General features: G+C 38.2%; 1 protein-coding gene across 15 annotated transcripts in view; it reads left to right on the top strand.

Moving 5' to 3' along the window:
- Window positions 1-13,074, top strand: part of nrxn2a (neurexin 2a) — a 342,233-nt gene that overhangs the window by 285,903 nt on the left and 43,256 nt on the right. The gene's annotated exons all lie outside the window — the stretch shown is intronic.

Here is a 13,074-nt window from a genome sequence, read left to right as displayed (position 1 = left end):
CCGATGTTGAAATCAGTGTTGAAAATGTAGGATGATGACAGATTACACACATTCATCAAACCCAAACATTATAAGATTTGCCCAGAATAAAACACACATTATGCTCAAAAATCACTTCCAACTAATAATCCTGACTCTCAGAACCTGGAATCTTGCAGAATTTTTTGTGAACAAATTTGATTTTCAGATCAAAACTGATACGGAGGTCTTTCACTCATACTGTATCAGGATTGCATTTTTACAGAGACAGGCTGAGATCCCTCTAACACTAATGGATGGTACAGAATGTGAGGTTGTCTGGGAAATCTCACCGGGTCATTGCAGTTAAATTCTGGGGGGAGAAATACACCAAATTGGAATTTTCTGTAATTTCAGGCCTGTGTGTGGTAGAAATTTTCCAGATTTGACCATATAAAGAGTTTTCTCAGGCCACCACACAAATATTGAACTATTTGCGAATTGAAATTGATGTGGTCATAGTTGGACAGTGAGGAGGTCAGAGGGGGTTATGATAATATTTTAAACACCACTCCACAGAATTGTCTAGGATGATAATCATGAAAGACCAACCTAAAATCCAGATACCTTTTGAGATTACCGGTAGGGATGAATCAGCTTCAAAACCTTGAAACTTCAAAAGTTAGATACAACTTCGCAGCTAGATACAACATCTTGCAAGCAAACACTATACAGCAAATGGGTATAAGCAAAGACCTAACAAGACGAAACATATGCAATAACCTTAGTATTATAAGGCTCTACCTCCCACTCATTCTTCATCCAGTTAAAAGAGGAGACAGGACAGGTGACTGCAGAACAGATGCAAATGACAAAACAATGTCACTAAAGTTTTTCCCATGGCAGGTAGGATGCAGGTATTCCATTTTATTTGAGAAGAAAATTCATGCATTAGATCAGTCACCCATACTGTTACATGGTTCTGTGGGTTTCCCAGAATTTGGAGGATTGGTGAAGACGTGGCTCACTGTTATGCATGTGTCATATCCTGACATTTGTCATCAGTGAATTACAAAGCAGGACAGCTTGGTAATACCCCAACTAACTGTCTCAGAAGATCCTTTCTAAGCAAAAGATCAAATTATTAAGTAACGTTCTATTACTGTGTGCTTTTCACAAATAAGCTTGACAGTGTATTTTGATAACAACCTAGTGGTTTGTTCTCATGTTTAAAGATTGATTAGTATTTTGAAACATGGGGTGTATTTTCCTTTCTCTTCTAGTTCATACAGTTCAGTCTACAAAAACAGCAACATACAACAGTGCACACAAATTTGGTTTTGTATGGTCTTGAATAAAAGACATCAGGTAAGACCTACTGATTGATTGCCCAGTAGCCCATGACACTTAAGTCTACTCAGTGAGTGTCCCTTCCCTTAATTTATGCATTTTAAGTCAGCTATTTCCAAAGACATGGTCTGAATATTTATAATAGGAAAAAGTGGGACAGATGCTGTTGTGAAGCAATTAAGCTGTTGTTGTCATGCAAGCAGTTCCCCAATATAAGGCGCTTAACCACCCCTTAAGAGTCTGTGTAGTCATAATTTAATACCCCCATCCTTTAGTATATAAATCATGCATGTGTAAACTATACGTATAATCCCTACAAGGAGTCCTGAATGTTTTAGGCCATTCAGCTGCTTGCAGCCTGGAGGAGTGGAACGGAAAACCCGGCTATGTCAGAAGTGAAGAAAAGCAAAATCCCATTTCACACAGAGCTTACAGAGGAAGTGAGACAGGCTGCCCATATGAAACCTACCATTTTCATCTTTAGCCAGTTTAAAGCCCACTTCAGGCGTGGGTAAAAGAGCAAGATCATTTTGACACCGCAGTGTGAAAGGGCTTTGGTCCTAAGTTGGCTGTCCCATTCAGGAGGCGAGAACAGAGCAGGGAAGTATCAAGGCAGATTGGTTCCTTGTGACATTTTTCTAGCATAGCTTTTAGACTAGCCAGTAATGTTTTTCTCAGAACTGGAAGCTCCACTTTAGTGAAGTGGCCCTTGTTTGGTCTGTACACAGTGATGCAGGAAGCATCTTTACAATGCTAGTGGATGATGCCTGCATGGTCCTGTCGCTCTCTCTTTCATCTCACTGACCTCTCGGTGTCGGAGCTCGCTGCTCCCTGGTGGGTATTTTAACAGCTTAGCACGTCCTCTGACCACAGAGGTCGGACAGAAACTGTCCCTGGGACACCAGTCCTCTTCAGCTGGCATAATTGTGCCTGCAAGGAACAATACGACCAGACAAAACACTGCATTGTAAAAAAGAAATAGCCCAGGCCTGAAAATAGCATGCTAATGTTATACCTAATTTAACAACGACTGGAATGGCCCTGGGGTGAGGTCACAACATTCAAAGCCAACTGGCTTGGTCTGAAGGCATTAGTGCAACAGGACAAGGGCACAAACTCTGACACTGGCACTGTGTGGCAATGAATCACCTCTCACCATAGTGAGGGAAAGCCATGTTATTAGTGCCTTAAAATAACACTGGCAAAAAAGTGCTCTTGATAATTCTTTAATTATATCAAATGCTATGTGTAGGATTTTAATTACATAGTCTTAAATACTAGCATATGTAGTTCAATTAATTAGCCAGTCCTGCTATATATGACTGTGAAGTAAACAGCAGCCTTGTCATGGAAGACTCTAGAGTGAAAGGCGTCTATATCACAGCTCTGAGTGGTGATAGACAGTCGTAAGTCTCGTGAGACTATAAATAGCAACTTATGTTTTGTCAAGCCGTGTGCACCACCATGGAAGTGTTTTCCCAAGCAGCATATTCTTGTCTTGGTTCTTCATGCATTTCCTATATGAGGCCTCTATTTGGTCTGGGCAAGTTAATTAATTTTTACCTCTTCATATTTTCAAATCAAAACACTATATATCCAGTATGTAAATGGAAAACAATGCAAAGGATCAAGCGAATATTGTACTGTAAGAGTGAAGATTAGAAGTCTAGAACCATCCATGATGCTTTGGAGTTAAGTAGAAGGCAGCCCTAAGAAGAAAATTATACATAATGTACAGTAGTTCACCATGTCTTAGGGATTCAGATGCTCCCAGAATCTGCCATGGACATGGCATTCTCCTGTTTCTTTAATTACTGGTCGAATATTGAAAATTAATAGTCATGGAGACCCTAGACTAAGTATGATGATATTTAAGGCAGCATGGGATGGTTGAGACACAAGACAGCATATGAACAGCAGGTGAAATCTCAGTCCCATGCTGCAGAGAGGAGCATGTGAGCAGAGCTCATAGACTTTCTCCACTCTTCCTGTCACACAGGCCTCAAGATCCCAGCGAAAGAGGAATTATTCATTATGGAGGAGTATAGAGACACTCACATCAGCACATTTGAAGGCCTGTATAAAAAACAGCGGTAGGACACGCAATTAGTTCCGTATTGAGGGAGAGAGAAGGGGGGGAGAGAGAGGTGGGGATGTTTTGGCTGACCCACTTAAGCAACACAGTGAAGCAGAAAAACGCAACTTCAGCTGAAACAAATAGCACCTTCAAGCCTGGCAAGCCTTCGCAGAAATATGGATGGGCAGATTCACACTCTGAAAGAGGGCGGGAACACATGCCAGCACTTGCTCAAACTCCTTAATAATCCCAAACATAGACTCATACATTTTCACACTGATCAGTGAGAGCTGCTGTGTGCCTTCACAACCGCCATTTTGAAGGAACCAGGGCCGTTGTTCTCTGCACACTAACTCCTCCCACTGCTTTCCCTCGGTGCTGCCAAGGCTTTAATGAAGATTAGGAAGTTTTTTTTCGAGCACCTCCTTCAGCTTGCTGCCTGCATCACTTCAGGTAATCAGTTCAGATTAGATTCAGCATTGCTCCAGATGGATAGACTGATTGGGACTACAGGTCAACTTCTTTGGGGATCTGTGTTGGCAAATGGTAATGGATGTTTGTTGTGCAACTAAACTCTTAGACACTGTACTCTGATAGAAGTCTAATAAAAATGAGTGATTGTTGTCACAGCAGATAAAGCATCATTTTGAGTAATAAATTCCTTGACGTCACTGTTTTCAAAATGGGGGGGTGGGGGATGGAAGAAGAATAAGCACCTACACTTTTTACTTTCATCAAGAAATACAGTTTGTATGAATATGCAAATCAGAAAAGCCCCATTCATACTCATGCTAACCCCCTGGTTCAGGTACACCTGTGTGTGTGCACTTGGATGGGTTAAATGCAGAGCACAAATTCCGAGTATGGGTAACTTCACTTCACTTCACCTGTGTAATTGCAGAAGTCATTTGCATATTAGAATATAAGGCTCCTATAGCACTGTTGAATTCTTTTATTTGATTGGTGCTGAATGGTGTTGATTATTTTTATATAACAGCAGCTCAGACAGTAGCGCTGGTCATCACATCGCAGGTTTATATTAACGCATTGATTCTAATATGTTATCATGTGTATTTATTTAACATTTATGGGAGGAGTCTCCATTGTCAGTGTTTTGTAACAGTAAGTTTTCCGCTGTGGGAGAGATTTTATGCTTCTTGGTTTCTCGGTAACATAACGAGCTGCATTTTTTTGTCTTTGTGTCTTCAAGAGAGAAAAAAGAGGGAACGACTTATAGCTGCTAGAATGTAAGTGGTAACAGGACGTAAATTGTCTTACGGATGTTGCACATCAATAAATCTATTTATACATGGTTAGAATTTCATTAATAAATTAAAAATTGTAATTGTTGGCAAAGTATGCTGTGGTATAAGAGAAATACAACATTTTGAGACATTTCTTATAACATTTGCTGTTATTGAAAAGAATCATATTCATGGCAACATTAACTCCGATTCATGTCCCACCACCCTGTCAGATTTTTCTCTGATATTTTCAAGCCCTTCTTTCTTCATAGAATACCATAAAACTGCGGCAGTTACACTTTGACAAGTCTGCACACCCAAAGGATTTGATCATAGAAAAGACAATGTTTGTTAAAGTTTAAGCTAAATTGAACTTTTATTTCTGTTTCATGTCATCTTATATTTCATTTTTCAATATCTTTTTAAGATGAGTCAGTTCATTGTGGTTTTATGCTCAGATCTCTACACCTACCTGTTTCACACTGTATCCTGTCAAAGTATTCTGTGTACCAAAGTGATCAACCATGTGGTTTAATCCACAGTGTCAGCACAACAAGGGGGTAAAAAAAATATCTCACTTCAGCACGCAATACTCAATTTTAACAAGAACAGCATTTGTAAGCTGCATATGTGCTCGTGTGCTATTTTGGCTTATACTGTCTTTCAAGAATAAACGGAAATGTATTATAAATTCAGTTTGTATTATAAATTCACAAAAATGGCTTGATGGATCCCGGATTCAGGCATTAATTCTACTGTAATACCAAGCTGTTATTTTCCCTGCATATTACTCTATATTATTTGTTTAAAAATATACACCAGTATACACCACTAAGCCACCAAAGGCATGAAATAGAAAGCGGGAACTATTTTTCCATCAAAGCACTGTAGTAAGATACTTTTTGCTTCAGCAGGATTTGTTCAGCTATCTGTCAATCTCTTTGTTTTTGTTTTATATCCTCTCTCTCAGCCTCTTCGGTTTCCTGCATGGTTGTCAGTGGTAATTACTGAGAGTTTCAGGGTTATCTGCCAGAGAGGCTTGTCGAACCGCTGGAACATTATTGAACTGACATCTGTAGAACCCTTCAGAGGGGCTTTGAATTGTAGGTTTGTGATTGTAATCCCCCCTCCTATGTCCCTCTGGTCTGTATGCACAGCCTGCCATTATTCTCAACTGAAGAGGAGCTTTTTTCAATTTGAATACTGAATCTTGTCATTGGATAAATCAATCAATTCAAATTCACCAGGGAAATAAGGAGCTTTTTCTTTACGATATAAATCAGAGCGTTCATCAGGAATACCAATGTTGTGTTATTACATAAAAACACTATTGTTATTTAATAAAAAGCTACATGCTACATATATGTATGTTTGTCTAAAGAGACCCGTCTGTCAGTGTGTCTGAATTTAAACTCAGACTGTAGGACAACCCTAACCCTAAGCAAATCCTAAACCTAATTAACCATAACTCAACCTCTAGGTAATTGCTGGGGTAAGTATGTAAGTAGGTAAGTAAGAAAATAGATAGATAGATAGATAGATAGATAGATAGATAGATAAAATAAAATCAGAGATGACACCTAATCCTGCCAGAGTAAAACTAGAAGATGGTCTTTCCAAGACCCAGTACACAGTGAACCAAGAGAGACAAGAGGGAAATTGCCAAAAAGATGAAAAATCAGGGTTTTGTTTTTGATTAAAATGCTATAAGTTTACTTGTGGTTGAGATACAATTAAAGGTCTGTGGGTTTCAGAACTATGCAGTATATAGTATACAATGTCAAAATTTCACTGTGTGAAAGGTTTACCCAGTCTGCCACACATATAAAATCCAAGTTTAAAATTGAGAAGCATAACATATATCTTCTTGAATTGATTCTGCCAAATACATATTTTCTGTAGAAAAACTGTTTCTTACTTAAACAGAAAAACATCAGGAACTGACGGTTTCTTCTGAAGAGCAGGCATAATGTGCAACAAAATATCTCAATTTTTTCATTCTTGATAAATGTGTCTCTAAAACGTGTCAGCTTTGCTTTTCCCTTCTCGCTTCTTCTTAACACATTTTCCTCATTTTATGCACAACTGTCATAATGCATACACAGTGAGAAATAAAAAAAAATCTTTTTTATACAGAAAGGGAATCTATCAAATAGTGAATCAAACTATGTGAAAAATGGAGGCACTGCTTAAGCTTATGAAGACAGTTCAAAAGTGATTTTAGGGAAGTGCTGCAGAGGGTTTTTTGCACCTAGTCAGAGCAGCTTCTTAAATTCAAATGTGTCCTATTCTTAATGAAAGGCTGTGAGGTTGGGGTTATTTTTTTGCAGCCTGTGTGCTGTTGGGATGAATGGAGATGTGGAGTTAGAAGCTGTGACAGAGCTGAAGAGTAAGGAAAGGAAAACGGTGTGCTTGTGAGCTTATACAGGAACCCTGGTGGGCACAATCTGATATGTTTATCAAAGCTTTGCCAGCGGAATTAGGTCCGACAAGAACTTGAGGCTAAACAACGTATAGATACAAGCTATTGTTCCATGGCATAAGAATCTAGACTGTAGGAGTGCCCCCTGTGTTCTTGTTTATTCATCAAATGTTCACACTATGCCTTTCATAAGATCCTGCTAATTGAGTGTTATTATTTTTGACCCTAGATTGATTTTGTCTTTTTTTTCTTTGCAACTGAAGTTTGATGCTGAAGTAGAGATTAATTGCGAATGTTGTCATTGCCTAAAAAGAAAAGACAAGGCATCTACAACTGAAGTTGGTAAACTGATGAAGTTTGCACAGACAGCTGTTCTTACCTGCAGGGCTTCATGGAGACGTACAGCACTGACAGGCTTCTGATGAGAGAGAGGGGGGGAACATTTGAACAATGTGTAACATGGAGATGTTGCATCTGAAAAGCAAACAACATTCAGAAAGCTCTACATATGCTTTAGCAGCACCTAGGGTTCCAAGAGAGTTGCTGATGTGGTTACACTGACAGATGTATTAAATACCTGCTCAAAATAAAGTAAACACGTAAAGCACTTTCTAGGATAAATTGTTACAGCTTTATTAGACCAACCTTTCTTAATTCTCTTATCTGTTGGTTAGAAGTTGTTGATTAACTCTGACAGTATTGCTGTATTCCAAATCACAGGGTTATACTACTGCACTTGTTCTAATGCATTATTGTTTCTATAGTAACAACTCATTCACCGAGACCTGTTTGGTGTAAGTAAGATGTGTCTACAATTTTATATGGTATAAGAATAAATTAATTGAATAAATTACCTTGGGATGTGCTGTTATTGGGAAAATAATCAACTTTGGTGTCATCACACCACCCCAGTGTTGATCATTTTTCTATAATATATTATTAAAGATTCGTTATGTATTGGCATTCTGCTACATAATGGCAATAAAGGTGAATAGCCTAGCTGACAAACAAAATAAATTCTACTTACGCGTCCAATGGAATTGGGAAAGCTGAAACTAAAAATCATCATCTAGTTTATTTGTGATCTAAAATCTCCTGCTGTTTCCATAGGAGCTTGCTGTTATTTTCTACCAGAAGACCTGCCTATAACCTGGTTTACAACATGCATTTAAACATCTGGTGTGTTTTGACATGGGCCTGGACGTGGAACTAGCGTATTGAGTTCTTAACATATATTCCGGTGCTGTAGGAAGTGGTTTATCCAAAGTGAAGATTATCCTGAGAAATGTAGGAGGTTAATATATGATGGCAGCCAGGGAATTTTGAGAGAGAGTCAATATTATGTTGCCTGCATTCAGAAACATGAGAGTCACTGCAGTGAATGCTAAGCTGCTCAAGCTCCTCAGTTTTTTTACACACTATATTCTATGCTGGATATTTAAAAAATATTGTATCCATTTTGAAGCTAGTATTGATAATGATATTTTGCATGTATGTTTGTTCCTTAAGCCTAATAAATTCAGTATAGCAACTATTTCTTTTCTTCTGTTTCTGCACATGGCTCAGGGAGAGATGTATGTATTTGCATTTGTTGACAAAGAATATTACTCTAGTCAAAAGCATTGACTCACAGATTAATGAGCCACCAATGATGGGCAGTCGCATTTGTTATAATCGCCTCATTCACAATGCATTTCAAAAGCTTATATTGGATGAACTTTATCACTCCATTGAGGTTTTGCATCATTTCCTCCATCTGCCAGACCTCCATCTGATGCAGAGCCCACTTACAAGCAAAATGTGTGGTTGCCTGGGAAAACCCTTGACATGATCAAATTTTGACATTTTCTATTATATATATAGTTTTGAAAAGTACAGGCTTTCCTGAACTGAAATGAGGTTCTCTTTTGCATGTAGCAACCACAAGTAAAGTTCTAGCATTTTAAAGCCTGGTTACCTCCAAAATTAAGAATATTGCATTTAAATATTTCATTCTGGTTCCACTGAAGACACACTGCTACTACACTTATAACCCAATCTCTTTATAGAAAAACAACATTACTGCCAAATTTGAAGGAATAGCAAGTCTACAATGGGAAATGAGTTAGCATTGATTATCAGCATCACTCACATTAGTGTCTGTCACATCACCTGTGGTAAAAATGACTTACGAAATTTAAACACTAGCCTTATCGCCATCTTTTCGGTCATCAGTCATAATAGTACTGGTACTGAAATAATCAGTCAATTCTGTTCTGTCAGCTAAATTTCTTGTCATTACTGTCTTTATTATGTCATTTAAATTTTTTGAGGATCACAGACATTTTGACAACCGGTATCTGTTTACAGTCTGAATTGATGAGGCTTAGGTCCGTAGCTATCCATCAACTTGATCAAAGCGTGGCATTCAATGTGTATGGAAATCACACTTAGCTAGATTGGGTTTAAACATTTTTAGGTAGACTGACTGTTTCTTTTCAGGCAGACAGCCAAAGTAATGTTAACAAATGAGACTACATTAAAAACATTTCCATACCATTTTGGTAAAATATATTTATGGTTTCTTAAACTAGAGATATATTATATATATATTATATATAAGAGGTTTCCAGAATTTAGCCACAGCAACATCCAGTGGGTGTTCCTAGACCACAAAACAAATGTGTTTCTCATGTGGCAAAACATGGCTTCAACTCTAGTGCATCACAGAGGTGAAAAAAAAAATGAATTAGATCTTCGTGAAATGTGGATGGTAACACAATCCGTATTCCAAAAAGCCTACTGATACGTGGATAAACTGATACATTTTTCCTTATTGAGTGCTATTTTCTGAGACTTCTCCGTAATGTATACCCTTTAATCTCCAGTATTTAATTTTGATGTAATGTAAAGCCCCCTGGCTGTGTGTGTGAGGGCATGACTGAAAATTGTGCAGTGATTATTCTCAGGGTGATGGGAACAGCAGGATAGGTTCTTGCTGCATTCTGCTTTTATGTTGCTTTATAAACGCCTGCCTTTGATGGCCAACACTAGGTGTGTGTCTGGGAAGAGAACTGAGCTGGTACACACACATGCTCCACTGGCCATGATTCCAATATCCCCCATTGAGAGGCTGGCAGCACACAGTAAATAACCTCTGTGCTCACCAAATCCCCCAGTATCAGTCTATATGCAGCCCTTATCTGATGGGTAAGTCTCACAGAAGCCCTAAAGACACCTGCTAACGCTAAAATCAAATAGGAAAGTTGCACTCATATTTCTTTACTTGATTACTATCTCTTATTAAACCTAATATTGGACCCTTGGCTGAAGGTGAAAGTAAATCAGCCTAATCAGGAATAATTATTCATGGGAATCTTAGTGGAAAGGGCATAATCATGGTGTACTAATATATTACCAATAAGCTTCATAGGTTATCCTCAGTGGTAGAAAGTTTTAAATGAGGCCCTATTTCAAGAGAAGAAAGATAATTACCATTAACTATTGTGCCATATTTTCATCAGCATTTTAACATTGTATGTGTTTGATCATCCAGAATGACCCCTCTCTCATTGCCCATTTCTCAGTATCTTGTAACAGCCATGTTTCCTATAAACCAACATTACCCAGCAGGGGGAAAAGTATTACCTCTGTCAAATTGCACAAAAAAAGCTTTAGGAAAGTTGCTTTGTGATTGGCACACAGCTAAGGGAATGTAGCAAGCCAGAAAGAGTAAACCTGTATACCTTATCTTACTCAAAGCTCAAGGCTTTTTACTGCACTCGCAGCAAGCAAGTGAAGCAAGAAAATGGATTTTTTTTGCCTGAGAGGTCCCTTCCTTTCCAAATAGGTTTATGTGGACAGTGTTTATTATTTGCTCTTGGACGAATTAAATACCATTTACAAATCCTTAACCTGTCAGGATTTTAAAGCTGAGGCTCTACTACCTGTACAATAGTCATGGGCTCGTTCTGTTGAATGAGTCTAAAGAATGAGGGTGCAAGCATGAACAAATCAGGTTTTGTCAGTATGTCAAACTCAGGTCCTCAAGGGCTACAGAAATATTCAGATGTGTATTTTCCTTCTTCACACCAAAATACAGTCTATGATGGCTTCGCTAATTAGCTGATGAGTTGAATAAGATGCCAAAAAGCAATTTATTTTCATGTCTTAAAGTGTTTTATTCCTCCTATACTGCAGCAATTTCCCAACAGTTTTCTGTTAAAGAAAATTACTAGACCTTCTGATCAGCCAGAACCTAGAATTCAGCAGTGACTGTTGTATAATAGGAGTTTAACTCTCATCTTACAAATGCAAATTCTTTCTTTTATGAAGACTGTGAATATATTTTATTAGGTCATCTCAGAAATTAGAACATACATAGTTTGCTTCAGTTAAAATAGTTAAAAAAAATTGAGACAGTGCAGTGATTCATTAAGGCCATCACTATAATATAAGTCTTAGAACACTGCTCCATACTTCCATCAGGTAACTTCTGTTATGATAAAGATGAATTGTTGTATTCTTTTCTTTCCAAAGAGCAAGCTATATAAGAACATATGCATTGTGTTTCTTTAACCTTGAAGATGAGGCAACGTAAGCTTCAATCTGGAAACTTCAGACTATAAAAGATCAAACAAGCCCCGAATATAACAGCTGAGGAGGAGCAGGCTTTGAAATAGCTCACTGTATAGAAACTTGGATACAATAAGTTAATTTTCCAGCCTCAAAGGCAAATGAAGTCTAAACAGATGTACTAAATGACTGCATTGTCAGATGAGAATTGATGGAGTTATTGATTACTTTATAGCAGCCTTAATACCATATAAGATGGAGGCCACCTCCCGACATTTATTAAATAAACAGACCCAACATTCAGTTTCAGTTGTGAGGAAATCAGTGCTTTTCCACCAGTGAAATTGTAAAGGACAGGATTGCAGTGCTTAACTTTTCTCTGCACAGTGCCATTTCAGGTTAAGTCCCTCTGTTCCAGGGCAGATTGTCCTTGTCTGTTCTCCACAGTCTGCACTTCACCCTGCCTGGCACTCTGTTATCTCTGAGACATTCTGGTCTCAGGCCCATTGCACTCTCCGTGCCCACGTGTCGCTAACAGGTGTCGGCTCCCTAGGCTCCCTTACATGCTCCAGTGCTAGCAACAAGTTAGCTGTAGATTTTAGGAGCAGGTGTGCAACACTGTTTCCCACAGCCAGTCTCACCAGATCAACTAATTACATACCCCTGACCTATTCTGTTTAGCTCGTTTATACCACCACGGGCGCCAGAGAAGACAGGTGGTGTCGAAATCCGGCTCTCAAGTTCGATCCAACAATACATGCAAGCTTACCTGTTTAACGGAGTGTAAAGTGATTTACAGTAAATGTGAGCAAATGGGCTACAGATAGAGTTGGAAAGGTAAAAGGGAGATGCATTATTTCAGCTGCCAACTGACATCAAAACAAAAGAGAAGTGATCCCCACGTGAAATAAACACGATTGGGTTGAATTCAGGCAACATGAAATTTTAAACACACAGTGAAAAGCTGAACACAAGCATCCACAGGTAAATGACACCAGAATGCACGATTGTTCTTTTTTCTCATGGTGCTTTCCAGGCCTCCATGGGTTCCCGTACATTGTTCACTGAATTTTGCTGTGCTATGCATGCAGGAGTGGAAAATACTTGAGAAATTGTACTTGTACTTAATTGTATTTATACTTTACTGGAGTATTAATGAAATCGAATATTTGTACTCTTAATTAATTACAGTTCCAAGAAAAAAATTACTTTTACTCCTTGCATTTTTATTTAGACATTCAGGTCTCTTCATCTTATCCAGTCAATAACTATACGCTCTGTATATATATCAAATGGTCTCAGTTTAGTATCCAATCATGTTCACTGAGTAAAAATTTGGCTGGATTCATCCACTTTTAATTGAGTAAGATTTTGATACTTTCTCTTAAGTACAAGTTGTCAGTATGTTTTCCACACTTGTATGCATGTTACATTATTGTTTGAGGTAAATTGGGAGAATTCTTACTTTA

Source organism: Pangasianodon hypophthalmus, chromosome 15 (genome assembly GCF_027358585.1).
Source record: "Pangasianodon hypophthalmus isolate fPanHyp1 chromosome 15, fPanHyp1.pri, whole genome shotgun sequence".
In the NCBI taxonomy this organism is placed as follows: Eukaryota; Metazoa; Chordata; class Actinopteri; order Siluriformes; family Pangasiidae; genus Pangasianodon; species Pangasianodon hypophthalmus.
The sequence above is the reverse complement of the archived record's forward strand: the minus strand, read 5'-3'. Positions and strand labels throughout refer to the sequence as shown.